The 21,975-nt window shown below is 31.6% G+C and overlaps 1 protein-coding gene across 1 annotated transcript in view; it reads left to right on the forward strand.

The window, feature by feature from the left end:
- The window catches only part of LOC127699901 (putative ankyrin repeat protein RBE_0317), a 639,895-nt gene that overhangs the window by 528,775 nt on the left and 89,145 nt on the right, over nucleotides 1-21,975 (forward strand). The window contains exons 4-5 of the mRNA XM_052203294.1: nucleotides 16,660-16,761; nucleotides 17,809-17,910. The gene's annotated coding sequence lies outside the window, so the exon portion shown is untranslated. The remainder of the gene's footprint in view (nucleotides 1-16,659; nucleotides 16,762-17,808; nucleotides 17,911-21,975) is intronic.

Raw genomic sequence — 21,975 nt, forward strand, 5'->3', positions numbered from 1 at the left:
AAGTGATATTGTATATATATATGATGTATATGTGCAATATGTGCTGCTGGATCCCAATTATTGTCACGTTAACCAAGTTTGCCTGTTTGGATTGCTCACGCAATATTGTCAATATAATGAAACTATATACAATTATCATACAAGTGGGAGGTTAAGCGAGCTAAAAAACCACATTAACGCCATTGTTTTCTTCGGAAAATGCCAATACCAAGTCAAGAATATGTCAGTTGTTGTCAGGTCTTTCCATTTGTTAATAAAGTCGAGAATTTGGTTTTTGTCAGTTTTTACGGACTTCACCTTTTTGATTTTACCGTGGAGTTCGATATTTAGGTTAGTACATTTTTTGTATCTAATAATCTTAAAGCATGATTTCAATGACAACGAAAATCTTAGTTATCTGTATTGGTATTTGCAAACTACTGTTTATTTACAATACTACATGGAACAATTTGTTTCGGCATAGGTATGTGTTTGTTTGATAATGCCTTCTAATGGTATACGTTTGTGGATGTACTGTTCTTATTTTTACGTAATTGGTTTAATCAATATTCAACACATCTGCAGTCATTAACGGTTTCTATCGTCAGATTGTTTTCCAATAAGAAAAGGCTGTATAAACATGAACTAGTAATCATGATCACTTCGTCTTTTTATACCTACAGCAGACACGTTTGGTTTCCGGATTCTGTAAAAACGAATAAAAGTAAACTATGAACATTAAAATTGTTTATTTTGTAAACATATTTCCTTTCTCCTTTTAAAATGTATACCTAACAACAAAATTATTTTCATTTACCTGTGTATAATATTATTGTAAATGGCGGATTTTTTTTTAAGGTTATTGTTGTTTTTTCTGAAATTGTTTAACATTTCACAGCGGTATAATACTGTTACTTTAATTATTCATCCCTTATTTTATTGATGTTGTATTTACATTGTATCATAGATCAAATTTATTCGTTCAGTGTATGTTCACTTGTGTTAATATGTCTTTTGATTGAGTTAAGCCATTTCAATTGGTATTTTATTGTGTATCTTTCTATGTTATGATGTTACACTATTGTTTCAGATAAGGGTGAAGGTTTGGTACCATTAAAACGTTAAAATCCGCTGCAATTGTTTGCACCTGTCCTAAGTCAGGAATCTGATGTTCTGTAGTTGTCGTTTGTTGATGTGGTTCATAAGTGTTTCTCGTTTCTCTTTTTTTATATAGATTAGACCGTTGGTTTTCCTGTTTGAATGGTTTTACCCTAGTAATTTTTGGGTACCTTTATAGCTTGCTGTGCAGTGTGAGCCAAGGCTCCGTGTTGAAGACCTTACTTTGACCTATAATGGTTTACTTTTATAAATTGTGACTTGGATGGACAGTTGTCTCATCTTCTTATATCTATGTAACCTTCATATCTAAGTTTTGTATATCTAATAGTATTTAATTAATTAAATATGTGATGTACTTTTACTTTAAAAAGTGAATAACTACAGTATATCATTAAGGTTCGTATATTCCAACGTATGTTCGTATTAGCTTTAAACATGTTATCATTTCTATTCATTTTATGACTGCGACTTTGTTTTACACATACATATTATAGCTGTTGAAAATACAAAAGGAGAACTGACAATAGTCCAATTAATACAAGAAAATACAAGTTCAATATTTGGCTTTCAAATATTCGGCTTTGAGCGTTCTTGGTCAAGGAAAATCAAGAAATTCGCATCGGACGTATGAACATTTAGAAAGTATCGCTTTCCCTTTTTTCTTACTGTACATAAGGTTTGAAACACAACTTAAGTTAATAAAGAAAAATGATGTTAAAGTAAATACATAGTTTTATCTTTATGAATATAAGATGTGATATGATTTCCAATGAGAGAACTTTCAACTACATTACAAATGTCGTAGATGTAAGCAGATTGTTGGTTATTGCAATATTATTTTCACAGCTTTAACTATATCTTATCATATTTCGATTGCCTTGACTGAGACCTCTTTCTTGAAATATGTCCGTAATAATATCAACTGTTATACTATTAGTGTGATAATTGTACCATGATATTGTTCGTGTATTTATTTTGTTGGAATATAAAGCTTCGTTCAGTGATATTGGTTATATTATGGCGACCAGTTTTTGTTGGTGGAGGAACCTGTGGTAAACAGACAGAACATCCGACTTTCTGGAAAACTGGCAATCTTTGTCAATTGAAAAGGAATTTGAATACACATCAACATGAACATGTTTTGTTTTTATGTACAAAAGTTATTCACTCAATCCACATGTACAGTTCCATCAACAAATGTGATGTATAAAAACGGTTTTGTAATTTATTAATCTCCAATTGTTAGCCAATGTTTTTGTTTTTACTCTAATCATTTGTATGACATGGTTGTGTTATATCTCTGTTGGATAATACGAACATTGCAAACTTTTCATTTCAGTATGGTGATACTCCCTTACACGCAGCTGCTAGCCGTGGATTTATCAACATAGTTAAATTTTTATTAGAAAGAGCAGATATAGATCCAAATAAACAAACTGAGGTACGGGATGACGTTCTTTACAGTATTGTCCAACTTTGTTAAATCTTCCATCAAAGAGGAATAATACAAATAAAAAAAGGCTATAAATAGATTGGTGGGATATTATCAATGGGACATCAGAAAAAAGAAGTTAAATGATGTTAAAATTACACATATCATGATATATATGGAAAGACAGAAAATGTGATATTATTGCCAATGAGACAACTATTAACTACGTAACAAATGTCGTAGATGTTAGCAGATTGTTTGTTTTTGCAATATTATTTTGACAACTTTAACTTTATCTTATCTTATTTCGATAGCATTGACTGAGATCTCTTTCTTGAAATCTGCCCGTAATGATACCAACTGTTATACAATTAGTGTGGTACAAATAACGATGATATTTTTCGTGTATTTGTTTTGTTGGAATATAAAGCTTCGTTCAGTGATATTGGGTATACCATTGCGAACAGGTTTTTGTTGGTGGAGGAAGTTGGAATAAACACACAGAACAACAGAACTTCTGTAAAACAGGCAAACTTTGTCAATGTAAATGGAATTTGAATACACATCACTATGAACATGTTTTAGCTTTAATCATGTTCATATGATGCAATGAGCAGTGCAAGCTTTTTAATTTCAGTTTAGTGGTAATACTCCCTTACATTTAGCTGCTATTGGTGGAAATCTCGACATAGTGCAATTGTTATTAGAAAGAGCAGATACAGATCCAAATAGAGAAAATGAGGTACGAGTTGACGTTTTGTACTTAATTGTCAAACTTTGTTGAATCTTTCATCAAAATCAATGTCAACATAATTTTACTCATAAAATCTATACATATCTTGGCAAAATACTTTAATCTTCAGAGTGAAAAAGCGTTATGCATCCAAAATATTCGAAATGCCAAGACATACTTATACCCAAAATCATTGAGATTTTATAGGAGTCAAAGATAAGTAATCAATTTAGATTCGATTTACTGTTAATAAAATTGAGAATGGAAATGAGGAATATGTCAAAGAGACAACAACCCGACCGAAGAACAGATAACAGCCGAAGTCTGTTTTTTGTGATATCCATTTGACGTGACTCTGTACTTATGTATCGCGTCATACTTTGAACGACAAAATTATTTTGTTTTATTAATATTACTTTTACTGTTAAGTCTGTTTTTTTGTGATATCCATTTGACGTGACTCTGTACTTATGTATCCCGACAGAACATCCTACTTTCTGGAAAACTGGCAATCTTTGTCAATTGAAAAGGAATTCGAATACACATCACAATGAACATGTTTTTTTTATGTACAAAAGTTATTCACTCAATCCACATGTACAGTTTCATAAAAAAATGTGATGTATAAAAACGGTTTTGTAATTCATTAATCTCCAACTGTTAGCCAATGCTCTTTTTGTACTCTAATCATTTGTATGACATTGTTGTGTTATACCTCTGTAGGATAATACGAACATTGCAAACTTTTTATTTTAGTGTGGTTTTACTCCCTTACACGCAGCTGCTAGCCGTGGATTCATCAACATTGTTAAATTGTTATTAGAAAAAGCAGATATAGATCCAAATAATCAAACTAAGGTACGGGATTACGTTCTTTACAGTATTGTCCCACTTTGTTAAATCTTCCATCAAAGAGGAATTATACAAATAAAAAAAGTGTATAAATAGATTGGTGGGATAGTATCATTGGGACATCAGAAAAAAGAAGTTAAATGATGTTAAAATTACACATATCATGATATATATGGAAAAACAGAAAATGTGATATTATTGCCAATGAGACAACTTTTAACTACAAGACATACTTAATCCCAAATCATTGAGATTTTATAGGAATCAAAGATAAATAATCAATTAAGATTCGAATCACTGTTAATAAATTTGAGAATGGAAATGGGGAATATTTCAAAGAGACAACAACTCGACAAAAGAGCAGATAGCAGCCGAAGTCTGTACTTATGTATCCCGTCAAACTTTGAACGACAAAATTATTTCGTTTTATTAATATTACTTTTAATGTTAAGTCTGTTTTTTTGTGATATCTATTTGACGTGACTCTGTACTTATGTATCCCGTCATACTTTGAACGACAACATTATTTTATTTTATTAATATTACTTTTACTGTTAAGTCTTTTTTTTGTGATATCCATTTGACGTGACTCTGTACTTATGTATCCAGTCATACTTTGAACGACAAAATTATTTTATTTTATTAATATTACTTTTACTGTTAAGTCATTTTTTGTGTGATATCCATTTGACGTGACTCTGTACTTATGTATCCCGTTATACTTTGAACGACAAAATTATTTTATATCTACCTGTGTGACGTCAAACGCACGATGCTACACCAGAACTTAAAACCTTCCATCCTTTATGGGTGGATTACCGACCGTGCAAGGGCTGTATAGCCAGTCAAGGTCGTTAAAAACTTCCAACTGTTGTTGGGTGGATTTTACACAGATAAATAAAATCGTATAATAAAAAAGCAAAATGAGGATGTTAAATTTGATGTATGTCTCTTTGTGCTTCTTTGTTACATTTGGTTGTTTTTATAGTGATTAAGATGATAACACAATGTTGACTGCTGTACCCCTATTTTTGACATTTTTACCTATTGTGTCTGTTTGTTTTGTTCACGCATCGTTGTCAATATAATGGAATTTGGTGCGACTGTCATACAAGTGAGAGGTTTAGCTAGCTATAAAACCAGGTTCAATCCACCATTTTCTACATAAGAAAAAGTCTGTAAGTTTATTTTGTATTCCAATTGCACAGATACATTAAAACAAGGATTTGTCATTCATTAACGCATGTATATACAACCACTAACTATTTGAATAAAGTCTGAAAACGGGAATCCTTGATGAATGTAGATGTAGTATTATTGCAAAAAAAAATTTACTCAGTTAATTATATTCACCATGAGGCCGATTATAATCCATTCCATGCTGTATAATCAACTGTTTTTTAAACCCGAAGAATATATGGGTTTTTTTTGTACCATATAAAAACAGCATATGATTGACCGAGTCTGATTTAAATCAAGCAATTTTGCTAAATTTATTTTTAAATAAAAAGATTTAACCCATTTACCAATGATATATATATATATTTCAAAGTGTTGTATTTATCGAATGTTTAATCTAAATTGTTGTTGCTTTCCAGGAAATGAAATATGTTAGTCTGATGACAAAATTATATGACCTAGGTGATTTATTGTTTTACATCTTGAAAATTTCATTTACATTACACAATTTTCCTTAATTCACATGTTGAACTACTGCTAATTGATATCATAAAATCTAATTCTTATAAGAATTGTTCTTTCTAAATGTCATTTTACATCCATCACTTGCAGAATAAAAATTAGAAATCATTCTATGCTGTATAATCAAATGCTTTTTAAACCTGATGAGATTAGATTTTATGATATAATTAGGCTTATACCTAAGACTTATATGGTTTATAATATCGAACAGTTTATACGCTTTTAAATCTGACAATGTTTAACCGAACCCTTTACTTTGTAAGAGTTATTTTCCCGAACACCCATTTCTTGTTCGGACTACTCCTTCGCAACCGTAAAAGATAACGACACATTTATTTTACCAAATTGCTGGTTATATCCTAAGGGTATGGAGAATAATTTTGACCGTAGAGATCCGGAGACTCCATATGAGAGTTATTTCCCCTTATGCATTTGATATAAGTGATATGTAAGTAAGTAAGTAGGCAAATTTTATTTCAAGTCGGCATATATATATACATAATAGCAGATACAATAGGAGCTCTGGTGAGCTCTTTAACCGACTATCATATATAAAATCATGCAGCTTCATGTAAATACTAATAAATAAAAAAAAAAAAAAAAATGCAAATATAATGAAAGCAAATTAATTTTGATTTCTGAATCTCCAGGGTCACTGCCCATGCGTCAAACGCCTCTATGTGCATTGAATGAGGGAACCAGCAATCACTTAAATATCATAAAATACTAAAAGACTAAAAAGCATACATAAATAAATTAATTAAGCACTGTCATTTAATAGCAGCTATATACCAGTGCATAGAAAAGCAGAGCAAAAGGCCAGACAAGAAAAAAAAAAGAAATTTCAGCTATGAGGCAGCACTGGATGGAAACGGCATGAACTGCAGTTGTATTTTTGACCCCACACCAGCAATTTATATAATTCCTAAATTGGTCAAAAGAGATCATAGTTCTAGCCTCATTGGGAAGGGAATCCATTCTTGTGCTGCCTCTGAATGTATTCTGAATTGTTTTATATAACAACTAGATCTTGAATAAATAAGACATTTTTTATTAATTATTTTAAAGATCTCCAAGGCATTTGAGCGTATTCTACTAGTTTTTAGTAAAGGAAGGTTTGAAATCTGCAGTAGTGTTTCGAACGAGTTCTGATGGTATTCTTAAAGAAAAACAAAGCGCTCGATCTTTTATTTTTTTCTATTTTTATTGTATTTTGTTCCGCACAAAAATGCCAAGTCAAAGGGCACTAACTAAAGTTTGACATAACGAATGAGTGTAAAAATTCAATTTTACTCAGTTTGTTTAGGTGTTTCCTAATTCTTTTCAAAACGTTTAATTGCCTTGCAGCCTTTTTACAAATATTTGAAATAGGTAAATTGAAATTAAATTTAAAATCAATTGTATTAAAAAATTGCTGTCTTCCTCAAGTGGATACATTACATCTTGTAAGGAATTTCCAGACGTTGACAAAGTATTGTCATCAGCATAAGTATATAAAGAACATTTTTTTAACAAAAAAGAACAAATCATTTATAAAAATTTTAAATAAGGTGGGTCCAAGGATGGAACCTTTTGGTACTCCTTCAAATATGCCAAGCATACCTCTTAAATTTTCGTTTAATTTCACACACTGTTTTCTTTTTGTTAAATAACTATGTAACATATCAAGTGAGGATTTTGAATGACCATAAGCTTTTAGTTTAAGTAGCAGTAAGTCATGGGGGAAACAGTCAAAAGCAAGGTATTTATTTTGGTCCATGATTAATTTCCAATCTTCAATCACTCTTATAAAAGTTGACTGACATCCAAAGCCTGATATAAAAGCTGCCAAAAAATGGATTGAAGATATTATCAAAGTACTGTATTAATTGTACTTCTATGGCATTTTCTAAAATTTTAGAAATGGCCGGTAACATACTTTCCAGTCTATACTTTCCTTTTTCTAATACACTATTCTTTTTGTAAACAGGTGAAACTTGAGCTTTATTAAGATGCTCAGGGAAGGTTGATGACGATAATGATAAATTAACTATATCTGTAAGAGGTTTTACAATAGCAGGTTTAGCAAAATGTAGTAATTTGGGTGACATACCATCTATTCCAGTGGCTTTTTTACCGATAATTTTACGTAAACGTTCCTCAACAAAGTCTTGATCAATAGGGGAAAAGGTAAAACTGTTTTGGCCAAGATCATAAAGATTATGTTTAATGGTAAAAATACTCGGGTGAACATCATCAACTTTCATTTGATTGCTTCCATTAATCTTGTCATACTTTAAAAATTATTGTTATCTTGTTTTGTAATTAAAACATTATTTTCAGAGAGGACAGTTTCTTTTTGGTGTACATTACCTTTATTTATAAGAAAAGGTTGCACTGTTGACCAGAAATCTTTAGATTTAGGGCCCCCAGCACAAGATATTGGTTAATAGACTTATTTATTTAGTTTTGTAACATAGTTGCGTTTTTGTCTATATGCTTCCCAGTTCTTAATGCCACTGAATTATTTATTCTATAAATGGCACTTTTAAGCTCTGTATTCATATGTGGTACCTGATTTGGAAATATGTTTCTTTCCTTCAAAGGTGCATGTGTGTCACTACCTCAATGACACGTTTACTAAAATGATCATATGCTGCATTTACATTATTAAATTCAGATGTATCAAAATTCTGATTTTCTAAATCTTTTTAAAAATTTGAATCATCAACATTCTTAAAACTACTGCATATCTTCTTTTTGGTAAAATGTTTGGTAAATCACATTTTAGCTGCACAGATATAAAGTTGTGCACATCACTAATTCCTGTACCAAAATTACATAGATATAAGAAGATGTGGTATGAGTGCCAATGAGACAACTCACCATCCATGTCACATTTAGTAAAAGTAAACCATTATAGGTCAAAGTACGGCCTTCAATGCGGAGCCTTGGCTCACACCGAACAGCAAGCTATAAAGGGCCCAAAAAATGACTAGTGTAAAACCATTCAAAAAGGAAACCCAACGGTCTAATCTATATAAAAAAAAAACAAAAAAAACGAGAAACACTAATGAACCACATCAACAAACGACAACCACTGAACATTAGGTTCCTGACTTAGAACAGGTGCAAACAAATGCAGCAGGTTTAAACGTTTTAATAGGCGCAAACGTTTACACTAACCTGAACAAATAGTGTAACATCACAACATAGAAAGACACACTGTAAAATATCAATTGAAATGGCTTAACTTAATCAAAAGACATATCAACAAAAACAAGTGAACATACACTGAACGATTATTTTTTATCTTTAACACAATGTAAATACAAAATTAATAAAAAAAAAAAGGGGTGAGATGTAAAACAATATCAGAAAGACAACTATAACCTTGGACAAAATGCCGCCAAATAAAATAGCGTACAGAGGTAGATAAAAATAATTTTGTTGTAAGGTATACATGGAGTACGGAAATATTTTTGACAAAATAAATAAGTTTGTTGTTCATAGTACGAGAATAGAAGTGATAATTTATCGTCATACCAAACACTTATCAAAGGTGATATATATCTAAAATAGTGAAATGAGTTATAACACTAAATAAGTAAACATTAAACAACAAAAATGCATTACAAATTGTATCAACAGGTCAAATTAACACGAAAGTACGATTCGTTTCTAGGTATGTTGGCGTTTGTTTTTGTTGCACTTCAGTGTTCCTGTTGTTCCTTTGTTTTCCTCTTTTAGTTGATGTGTTCCCTCGGTTTTAGTTTGTAACCCGGATTTGTTTTCTCTCAATCGATTTATGACTTTTGAACAGCGGTATACTACTGTTGCCTTTATTGAGAGTACTCGCAGTTACTGAAAACTAGTTAAAAGCCAAAATACAATTAATAAAAAAAAATCATGCATCAGAGACTAAAACCAACTAAGACACATCCTAGGGATTAAGTATTTCAACTTCATGGACAGTCAAAGAAGACATGCCTCGTGCAATGCCAAAATAAATTATCGACAGGCAGTAGGATAGTTAGGAGTTAACCTTTTAATAAATATGTATAATGTTATATACAGATAGTAAGAGTAATCTCTATATAGAAAATGAACGTGAATGTGTATTGATACATCCCAAATCAACAGTTTGAAAAGAATACAAATTTAGTTATGTTTTAATTTGCTAATGACAAAATCGATATTTTTGCCAATGTAAACCATATTCAAAGATCTAATTACAACATTGGTAAGGTAACTTTTACTAATAAGTTTGTTTAAAGGTTCGATGAGTTTACACGGATCACATAGTGATTTCCGCGCTTTTAGTACAATATTACCGTAAAATTTAGGAGGTGCAACACCGTTTGTAATAAGTTTTCTACAATGTACAGCCAAATTTACTAATCAAATCTTTGTATCTACAATGTACGAACGAATTTAGTAAAAGTTTAAAGTAATTTATAGTAACGAAATCCCTGACTTAATAATTTACCAGTGATGCATTTATTACGTTCGTTAAAATCTATGACATCAGTACACACATGGGCATAACGAACGAGCTGGGATATATAAACACTGTATGATGGAGCCAAAGTAACATCGCCGTCTAAAAAAGGAAAATTAACAATAGGGAATGAAAAATCGTCTCTTTTGTCGTTAATTGTAGTTTGGAGTTTCCTTTAGAAATTGAAATATCTAAATCTAGAGAAGGACAACTGCTGCTGTTTATGTTAGATTAATTTAAAGTAAGTTCCTTTGGGTAAATTTCGGTAGTATATTTTGAGAACTCTGGATTATTTAACGAAAAAATATCGTCAAGATAACGGTAGGTATTGTTGAATGTAGCAACCAAATGTAATAATGACGTGTCTTTACTGAGTTTGGTCATAAACTGAGATTCATAGCAATACTGGAATAAATCTGCCATTACAGGGGTGCAATTTGTGCCCAAAGGTATACCTACTACCTGTCGATACACTTTATCGCCGAAACGTACATATATATTGTCCAGGAGAAAATGTAAAGCTTCAATTATATCTTCACATTAATAAAATATGATTTGTTTTTCTTGATAAGATTGTGTGGAAGTGTAGTGTAGAGAGTAGACTAATCATAAATGTCAACAGAATAAAAAAGGACCATCAAAAGCATGTATTTTATCTAAAACCTCTAAAGAATTTTTAACACTCCAAAAATAATTAATATCATTGTTTTCATAAGCTTGATTACAAAAGTTAACAACAAGTTCTTTCAAAGTAGTAAGGGGGGTAGTTAGAAGCACTGACAGATTAGTAGTAGAACACTTACTAGATGCGGAGATGAAACGGAATATCTTTTCAAAATCCCAGTCATGATTCATTTAAATCAAATCTAAAAGGGTTGCATTAGAAATTTTCGTAAAACATGTAGCTTTCTTAATTATGTTTTTCAAATTAAAAATATCACAGATTTCTCTTATCTTTGCCCTCTTATCACAGTTAAACATGTCATAATTAAAGTAACCAATAAACATATAATTGTCATATTTGGATATAATTTTGTAAATAGTTTTGGTACAATCTGTAGTGAAATGGTCATTTGGCATATTAGGAGGCTTTTATATCCGACAAAAGAACCATTTTTTTTGTTTTCAAATGCTACCTCTATACCAATGTATTCAATATCAGCTGCAAGATCAGATCTGACAATATGCAATAAGACCTCCACCGTGTTGATTTCTATCAGCATGCCACATTGTAAAATTATCGACACAAAACTGGGCATTGGGAAAAGATTCATCAATTTTAGTTTCTGATAAAAAGAGAATATCTACGAGATTTCGATGTAATAAGTTTTTAATGGGTTCAAATTTATAACGAAGGCTATTGATATTCAAATACCCACACATTATGTTGCTGATGTTACCGCTCCGAACTTTCTTTAGCTCTTCAAAAACATTATCATGCATGTTGTCATTTGCAAATGATATCCCAATGTTTACATCTGTCGATCCGGAAAACGTGCTTGAATGACAGGGAGAATAATTCAAATGAGCTGTTTCCTCGTTGATTGACAGCTCGAAAAAAGAATTCGTAAAGGTTGGTGAAATACATGATTTGCAGAACCAACTCTCTCTTATGTTATTAGATAGGTTCATTATATTCGCGTATAGGCATGTTAATACATTTGATGTGGTGCCAGAACAGACAATCTTCACATTGGATAGCTCGCTGATTTTTCTTTGTTGGTTTACAGCATATCCCACATGGATATTTTATTGGGCCTGGATTTTGTGCAATATCACCGCTCATGAGGATAAGTAAGGTAAAACCGCATTGTAAAAATGTTATTTGTTGCTTTTGTTGCTTGTATGGCATTCTTCTTCTCGGCCATTTTATGTTCTGCGACAGAGTGAGGGCAAAAGTTTTTCAGGATTAAGTCACATTTCGTCAAAAAGGATAGATTTGTACATGCGTAATATCCCAAGCCTTCAGGTTTACATCTATTATTTGGTCAGTATATCTGATTTAGGTGGTTTTAAACGTAATAAAAGTCCAAAAACTAGCAGTGTCCAAACAAGTACGCCATGCCCTGTCGCCATCCTCAATGTCTCAGGGTCTTTTGATTTGAGGTCCTTGATCCATCAAAATAAAAATAAGGTCAATGTCAAAGGCCAAGGTCATGTTATATATTTTGTTTTTTGCTTATTAACACTTATCATAAGAAACCGTAGAAGGTAGCGACAAATAACTTTTACTAAATTGCATTAAATTCATGTTAAAGTAACAAGAACGTTATATTTTTAAAATCAGTTTAAAGAAAGGTTTACATAAAACCGAATGTATAATTTTGTAAACCGGAAGTACTTACTTGTCTCCTTTCTTTTTAGAAAAAATATACAGAAATCATATATTTTTTTAGAAACAACGTAAATTAAGCTAAAATGTATTTTCTGACACAAGAATTGACATTTTAATCGGACAGTGCATATTTTTCGATTAAAATATGTCTCTGAACAAATGATTTTCTATATTTTTTTTTTATCTTTGTTATTTCATTCAATCTATACCGAAGTTAAGAAAAACTGAACATCATGTACACACTATTACCTTCCAAGGGGGATCAGGGTGCCTATTATTGGTACGCTAATAATATAATTGAAATCATTTTTATTTTCAGGAAAGTAGTGTTGATTTTTAAATTATTATTTTCTTAAAATTTTGCAACCCCCCTAGACTTTACGCTTATTTCACGATCCCAAAACTGATATTCATTATTAGAAAGTTGTAAGCCGTGATAACACTTTTAGCATCTAAATAGAAACTGTATTATTTTTTTTCTATGAACAGAAATGTCAGTGCCAGTAATTTTGAGAATAAAAATAACGAACTACAAACTTTTAGACATCCAGCTTCCCCAGAACTTCAGTGTAAATGCAAGACTTTTAGAATCCTTCGTGTGATATATATGTATCATCTTAAAATGTGATGCTTTGTTATGAAAGTGCCTGTCTGAACTTAAAATCATACTCTTTTAGTGGTCAACGTGCAACATATTGAAAGTCATCAATCCTAATCCATACCCAACAATCTCGTTTTTAAAGGTTGAACTGCGATCAGCTATTGAACTAATGATTTTGACATCTGTATCTCTCACGGGAAGCTTAATACTACATTTACGATAAAAAGAGATGATTTTTCATTTCATATTATTAATTATCCATTTTTAGATGGTGATGTTTCCTTGGCACCATCTAATGGTGTTTATATATCCCAGCTTGTTCGATTCGGTCGTGTACGTAATAATGTATTTGATTTTAACGAAATAAATCTCTGTATGACTTAAAAATTATTACACCAGGGTTTTCGATATCACAACTTGTCAAAACATTTACTAAAATCATCGGTACAAAGAATCATTCGTAAATATAAATCAACGTGCAGACATCTTATACGTTCAGGTATTTCACATCCCATCTTTTATAGTAATATTCTATACAAAGCGCAAACATGTCGTCATTCATCTCAAACCCTAACCAAAACCTTTAAACAGACCAAATCAGTTACTATACTGTTGACAGGTCATTAAAGATGGCATACTTTTAATAAATATTGAGACACTCATAGGGTCTTTTCATCGGAAATGAACATATTTATTCTAAAACCACTTGTTGGCATGATACGGATTATGTATTTCTCGTATATTTTATAATGGAATGAGAATTGACCCCTTACGGGAGGGATTGTGCTTGATTTTCATATCATGAAGACATAATCTTTCAATCAGTTAAATCAGTTTAATTGAGGTCTGGAGCTGGCATGTCAGTAACTGCTAGTAGTCCTTTTGATTATTGTCATTTTGCTTAGTTTCCTCTGTTACCTATTCTAATAACGGACTCAGACTAAGTTTTACTATGCGTATTGCTGTGTGTTTGTTTATTCCACATTGGCTAGAGGTATAGGGGGAGGGTTGAGATGTCACAAAACATTGTAAACTCGCCTCATTTTTCCGCCTGTTTCAAATCAGGAACCTCTGGCCTTTGTTCGCCTTGTATTTTTTTTTTTTTATTTTATTTTGGTTCATGTATATGTTTCGGAGTTTAGTGTGACGTCCATTTTCGCTGAATAAGTATACAATATTGTTTAGGACCAGCTGAAGCTAACCACCGGGTGGGGGATTTTTTGTTGAAGACCCATTGGTACCTTGGGCTGTTTTATTGCTCTTTGGTCGTTTTCTTTTTTTTTGTCTTTTTGACACATTCCCCGTTTCCATTCTCAATTGTATTCAAATTTTATTTAGCGATATTCACTGCTGTCGACAATACCATATACTAACTTTTAGATGTTTTTTTTTCTTCATTGGAAAATATCAATTAATTTGTATTTGAAAGACAAAATAATTTGGTTTTGAAAAGAAAACGGTAACCATTCTCCTTGTTTGCGGTAAATACTCATATTTGCGAAGCTGCAGCTTTGATCTATTATTTGGTAATATGTTAAGAATTACCCCTTAATGTTGTTTGAAACTGGATATTTAAGAAAAGATTTGAAAACGTTTTGAAGATGACCCTGACATAAAATATATTTTGGTGAATTTGTCTCAACCTTTTTCAATATACATCAACATGAAAAATCTACTTAAGTTGCATTGTATATAGAAGAAAGTTCAGATTTGTTTTCGAACAATTCATCTGAATCAATTACTGAATTTATCTATGACATTTAAAAAAATATTGAAACTGTTCATACGCATTGGCTCCATATTGCATGTTCAAATTTTGAACTTTAAAATTAATGAATGAAAGCCGCGTGAATGAACATATGTTAATTATAGTAAGTTCTAATCTTCCAAGACATTTACACTTATATGTCCATACAATGACATATGAATAAAAGAAGATGTGTATATTACAGAGACACTTGCGTAACAACACTCACCTACCAAATAAACAAACAATCAAACACCATGGATTTGGAGCTGAATTAATGTCACAACTGATGTTTTATAACTCTTTATCTTAATTGAAGTGTGTACACTTTTAAATGTCGTTATTAGGCTATTGCAGTTTTGTATTCTTTCCTTGTATGTCATTATAGTACTAAAGTAAACATGTAACCTTCTTATCTAAGTTTGTTTATATTTAATAGTATTAAATTAATTATATATGTGAAGTACTTTTACTTTAAAAAGTGAACTACAGCATATCATCAAGGTTCGAATATTCCAATGTATGTTTGTATTAGCTTAAAACATCTTATTATTTCTATTCATTTTTTGACTGCGACTTTGTTTTACACATACATATTATAGCTGTTGAAAATAGAAAAGGAGAACTGACAATAGTCCAATTATTACAAGGAAATACAAGTTCAATAATTAGCTTTCAAATATTCGGCTTTGAGCGTTCTTGATGAAGGAAAATCAAGAAATTCGCATCGGACGCATTGAAATTTAAAAAGTATCGCTTTCCTTTTTTTCTTACTATACATAAGGTTTGAAACAAAAGTCAAGTTAAAAAAGAAAAATGATGTTAAAGTAAATACATATTCTTCTCTTTATGAATATAAGATGTGATATGATTGCCAATGAGAGAAATTTCCACTACGTTACAAATATCGTAGATGTTAGCATATTGTTTGTTTTTGCAATATTATTTTGACAGCTTTAACTACATCATATCATATTTCAATTGCCTTGAGTGAGACCACTTTATTGAAATCTGCCCGCAATGAGATCATTTGTTATACTATAAGTGTGATACAACTCACATGATAATGTTCGTGTATTTGTTTGTTGAGTTAAACGCCACATATAATTATAATGGTTATACCAAGGCGATCAGTTTTTGTTGGTGGAAGAATCTGGAGTAAACAGACAGAACAACCGACTTTCTGGAAAACTGGAAATCTGTCAATTTAAATGAGATTCGAATCGAATACACATCACCATGACAATGTTTTATGTACACCAGTTTCTAACATAAACCACATTTATTTAACAGTTAAACAAACATGCGATTTATAGAGTTTAATGCCACGTTCAGTGATATTGGTTATACCATGGGTACCAGTTTTGTGTTGGTGGAGGAAGCTGAGTAAACAGCCAGAGCAACCGACTTTCGCCTGGAAAACTGGCTATCTTTGTCAATTTAAAAGGAATTTCATTACTCATCACTATAAGGATGGAGTATGTACACAAGTTATATACTTAATATGTACAGTTTCATCAAAATGCAATTTAAAAAAACGATTTTGATATGCATTAATCTCGAATTGTTGGCCAATGCTTTTTTGTACTCTAATCATTTGTATGAAATATTTTTTTATACCTCTGTTGGAAAATACGAACATTGCATGCCGTTTATTTCAGTATTATGGTATTTTTACAGAATGGTGATACTCCCTTACACTCAGCTGTTAGTGATAAACAGCTCGAAATAGTTCAGTTGTTATTGAAAAGAACAGATATAGATCCAAACAAAGGAAATAAGGTAAGAAATGACGTTCTTCACAGGAGTGTCTAATTTTGTTAAAGCTTCCATCAAAACCAAAGAAGAAGAGAACTGAAAATATACACATTTCCCATCCCCCCCCCCCCCCCCCCAAAAAAAAAAAGGTAGGGTATGAATATATTGGTCGAGTAGTATAATCGCTAAATCGTTTGAAATATCCAATAATAAAAAAGAAATATGATGTTAAAATTACAAATATCCTGATACATATTGGAAAAGTAAATGTGATGTGAAAATTAAAATCACAAAAAATACTGAACTCCGAGGAAAATTCAAAAAGGAAAGTCCCCAATCAAATGGCAAAATCAAAAGTTCAAACACATCAAACGAATGGTGATTGCGAATGAGACAACTTTCAACTACGTCACAAATGACGTAGGTGTAAGCAGTTTGTTTGTTTTTGCAATATTATTTTGACAGCTTTAACTACATCATATCATATTTCAATTGCCTTGAGTGAGACCACTTTATTGAAATCTGCCCGCAATGAGATCATTGGTTATACTATGAGTGTGATACAACTCACCATGATAATGTTCATGGATTTGTTTGTTGAGTTAAACGCCACATATAATTATAATGGTTATACCAAGGCGATCAGTTAATGTTGGTGGAAGAATTTGGAGTAAACAGACATAACAATCGACTTTCTGGAAAACTGGAAATCTGTCAATTTAAATGAGATTCGAATCAAATACACATCACCATGACAATGTTTTATGTACACCAGTTTCTAACATAAAACACATTTATTTAACAGTTTAACAAACATGCGATTTATAGAGTTGAATGCCACTATCAGTGATATTGGTTATACCATGGGTACCAGTTTTGTGTTGGTGGAGGAAGCTGGAGTAAACAGCCAGAACAACCAACTTTCGCCTGGAAAAAACTGGCTATCTTTGTCAATTTAAAAGGGATTCCATTACTCATCACTATAAGGATGGTGTATGTACACAAGTTATATACTTAATGCATATGTATAGTCTTTTAGCCGTTTATTTCAGTATTATGGTATTTTTACAGTATGGTGATACTCCCTTACACTCAGCTGTTAGTGGTAAACAGCTCGAAATAGTTCAGTTGTTATTGAAAAGAACAGATATAGATCAAAACAAAGGAAATAAGGTAAGAAATGACGTTCTACACAGCAGTGTCCAATTTTGTTAAATCTTCCATCAAAACTAAAGAAGAAGAGAACTTAAAACATTATTATTAAAATATACACATTTCTCATTCCCCCCCCCCCCCCCCCCCCCCCCCCAAAAAAAAAAGAAGATAGGGTATGAATATATTGGTCGAGTAGTATAATTGCTAAATCGTTTGAAACATCCTGCTTGTGGTGGAAATCTCGACATAGTGCAATTGTTATTAGAAAGAGCAGATATAGATCCAAATAGAGAAAATAAGGTACGAGTTGACGTTTTGTACATAGTTGTCAAACTTTGTTGAATCTTTCATCAAAATCAATGTCAACATAATTTTGCTTATAAAATCTATACACATCTTGGCAAAATACTTTAATCTTCAGAGTGAAAAAAGCGTTATGTATCCAAAATATTCGAAATGCCAAGACATACTTAGTGCAAATCATTGAGATTGTTTTTTTGTGATATCCATATGACGTGACTCTGTACTTATGTATCCCGTCATACTTTGAACGACAAAAATTTATTTTTTATTTATATTACTTTTACTGTTAAGTCTTTTTTTTTGTGATATCCATTTGACGTGACTCCGTACTTATGTATCCCGTCATACTTTGAATGACAACATTATTTTATATCTACCTGTGTGCCGTCAAACGCGCGATTCTACGCCAGTACTTAAACCTTCCATCCTTTATGGGTGGATTTTACATAGATAAATAAAATCGTATAATAAAAAAGCAAAATGAGGATGTTAAATTTGATGTATGCCTTTTTGTGCTTCTTTTTTACATTTGTTTGTTTTTATAGTGATTAAGATGATAACACATGTTGACTGCTGTACCCCTATTTTTGACATTTTTACCTATTGTGTCTGTTTGTTTTGTTCACGCAACGTTGTCAATACAATGGAATTTGATGAGACTGTTATACAAGTGAGAGGTTTAGCTAGCTATAAAACCAGGTTCAATCCACCATTTTCTACATAAGAAAAAGCCTGTACCAAGTCAGGAATATGACAGTTGTTATCCATTCGTTTGATGTGTTTGAGCTTTTCATTTTGCCATTTGATTAGGGACTTTCCTTTTTGAATTTTTCTCGGAGTTCAGTATTTTTGTGATTAAAACTTTTTCTTAGTTTAGGTTTATTTTGTATTCCAATTGCACAGATACATTAAAGCAAGGATTTGTCATTCATGAAGGCATGTATATACAATCAATAATTATTTGAATAAAGTCTGAAAACGGGAATCCTTGATGACTGTAGATGTAGTATTATTGCAAAAAAATATTTACTCAGTTAATTAAATTCATCATGATGCCGATTATAATACATTCCATGCTTAATAATCAACAGTTTTTTAAACCCGAAGAACAGCATATGATTGACCGAGTCTGATTAAAATCAAGCAATTTTGCTAAATTTCTTTTCAAATAAAAAGATTTAACCCATTAACCAATGATATATATATTTCAAAGTGTTCTATTCATCGAATGTTTGATCTAAATTGTTGTTGCTTTCCAGGAAATGAAATATGTTAGTCTGATGACAAAACTATATGACCTAGGTGATTTAATGTTTTACATCTTGAAAATATCATTTATATTACATAATTTTCACACCTGTTGAATTACTGCTAATTAATATCATAAAATTTAATTCTTATAAGAAAGGTTCTATTTTAGAATCAAAATTATAATACATTATATGGTGTATAATCAAATGCTTTTTAAACCTGATTAGATTAGATTTTATGATATTTTTAGATTACCTCAGACTTTATTAAACGTCAGCAGCAAGTTGATGAACTAGGGTTATGTAAAAAAACGCCTCGTCCCTTTTCTAAAGAGAATCATCGGAAGATACCAAGACCTTGTTGATAAATATTTCGTATCAACTTCACAAATAATACATGATGGTCTTGAAGTATAGAATTTAGGTACTGACATTATTTGTCATCTTAATTACGTGATATATAGTTGATTGACTATTTTCCTGTCTAGATTTGTTTTTTTTTGGGGTGGAAAGACCTTAAATTATTCTCTAACAATTGGTTTTTATTTTTTCTTTTCTTCCGCCATTTTTTTTTCTTGCGCAGTATTGTTGTTTCAAAAGTTGTCGCTTAGATATTTGGTATATGATATCGAACAGTTTATACGCTTTTAAATCTGACAATGTTTAACCGAACTATTTACTTTGTAAAAGTTATCTCCCCGAACACTGTTTTTCTTGTTCTGACTACTCCTTCGCAACCGTAAAAGATTAAAACAAATTTATTTTACCAAATTGCTCGTTATATCTTAAGGATATGGAGAATAATTTTGACCTTAGAAATCCGGAGACTCCATATGAGAGTTATTTCCCCTTATGCATTTGATATAAGTGATATGTATTTGTAACCGGCAAACCATAAGTGATAAGTTAGTAAGTAAATTTTATTTAAAGTCGGCATATATATGTAGGACTCAAATTTAAGGTGGGTTCCAGATCTATGGCAGATTCCTAATCTATGGTAAATATGACGTCATGCCATCCCCAATCTATGGCAGATTGTTAAGAATCCTAATCTATGGCAATTTTTTATTTTCCTATTCTATGGCGAACTTCTAGTTTTCAAATCTATGGCAGATTTTCTGCAAATGAAGGACCAGTCAGTACATATCTGACCAATGATTTCCAAGTTGCCTTAAACAAGTCGAAATGTCCAAAGGTAGCGAAAAAGCTGCTTTTAAGTAAAAGCCAGTATAAGAAAAACGGATTAGGAGTACAACTAGGAAGCATACCCATAAGCATTTGTGAAATGAACACAGACTTAAGGGGTGAAATGGTGTGCCCCGGAAAAATAAGCATTTCCTACTCTGTGCATGGTACCTGTTTGACCCTTCATTTAACCAAGTCCTTTAACAACCTAAAAAGCAGCTTGACATTTACCAAGTATTTATATGAGCGTTAATAAATCTTTTTTTAACGGATGAGGATTTTAAGTCGAAGTCCTGTAATGAACAATGACTTGCCTCAAACACGTGGTTTTCTTAAAAAAATCCTTCTTTCTCCAACAGTACAGTTTTATTAGAAATCTGTGACAGATTTTTGTTTGTTTCCAAATCTCAAGAAAGAGTATTTGCTACAATAGTACAGGTAGTCACTGTTATATAGTTGACAAAATGCTATGGGTTATGTTACATGTAAAAGAAAAATTAAAGAGACCATAGGGATAAAAAAAATAACAAGAACACAGCATATCACAACGAAAAATTATGAAAGAAAAGCAAAATGCAAACCAAAATGCACAGCAAAAATTCGTAATTTTAAGGGACAACACGAGGAACATAAGAACAAGAAAACAAGCAAGAGAAAACAAACACAAAACATTAACACTGAAAGCACTAAAAACATATTCGTTTGTGTGAAATTGCCTGCACCAGCGATTTTGCTGCTACGAATGACTATGGGTTTGTTCGCTAATATTCTTATTTCATCCGAATCCGATGATTTCATTTTCTCATTTGCAGGGATTTCCGTTAACGTAAACTCGGATTCTGAAATATAATTTAATTTATGAATTAGAGTCCTTGAAAACTGGCCTTTAATATTCTTCTATTTAACAAAACCGTCATCGTTAGCGGCGGTTTGGACGTTACGTGACGTTGTTTAATTGTATCGGAAAATTACGTAATATCAAAATCTGCCATAGATTTGGAAAAAACAAAAAACTGCCATAGATGTATGATTTGTTTGGCGTTTGTGACGTCTTATTTACCATAGATTAGGAATTTGCCATAGATCTGGAACCCACCATAGATTTGAGTAATACATATATACATAATAACAGATAAAGATCTTTCACCATAACTCGAGGTTCTTAATCTATGTCCCTCAGCAGTGTTCACATACCTGAAATTGCATGAATTGTTTTTTATAACAACTAGATCTTGAATAAATACAGGATCATTTTTTATTAATTATTTTAAAGGTATCCAAGGCAATTGAGCGTATTCTACTAGCGATGGAAGTTTTGAAATCTGCAGGAGTGTTTCGTACGACT

This window comes from Mytilus californianus, unplaced genomic scaffold (assembly GCF_021869535.1).
Source record: "Mytilus californianus isolate M0D057914Y unplaced genomic scaffold, xbMytCali1.0.p SCAF_43, whole genome shotgun sequence".
Classification (NCBI taxonomy): Eukaryota; Metazoa; Mollusca; class Bivalvia; order Mytilida; family Mytilidae; genus Mytilus; species Mytilus californianus.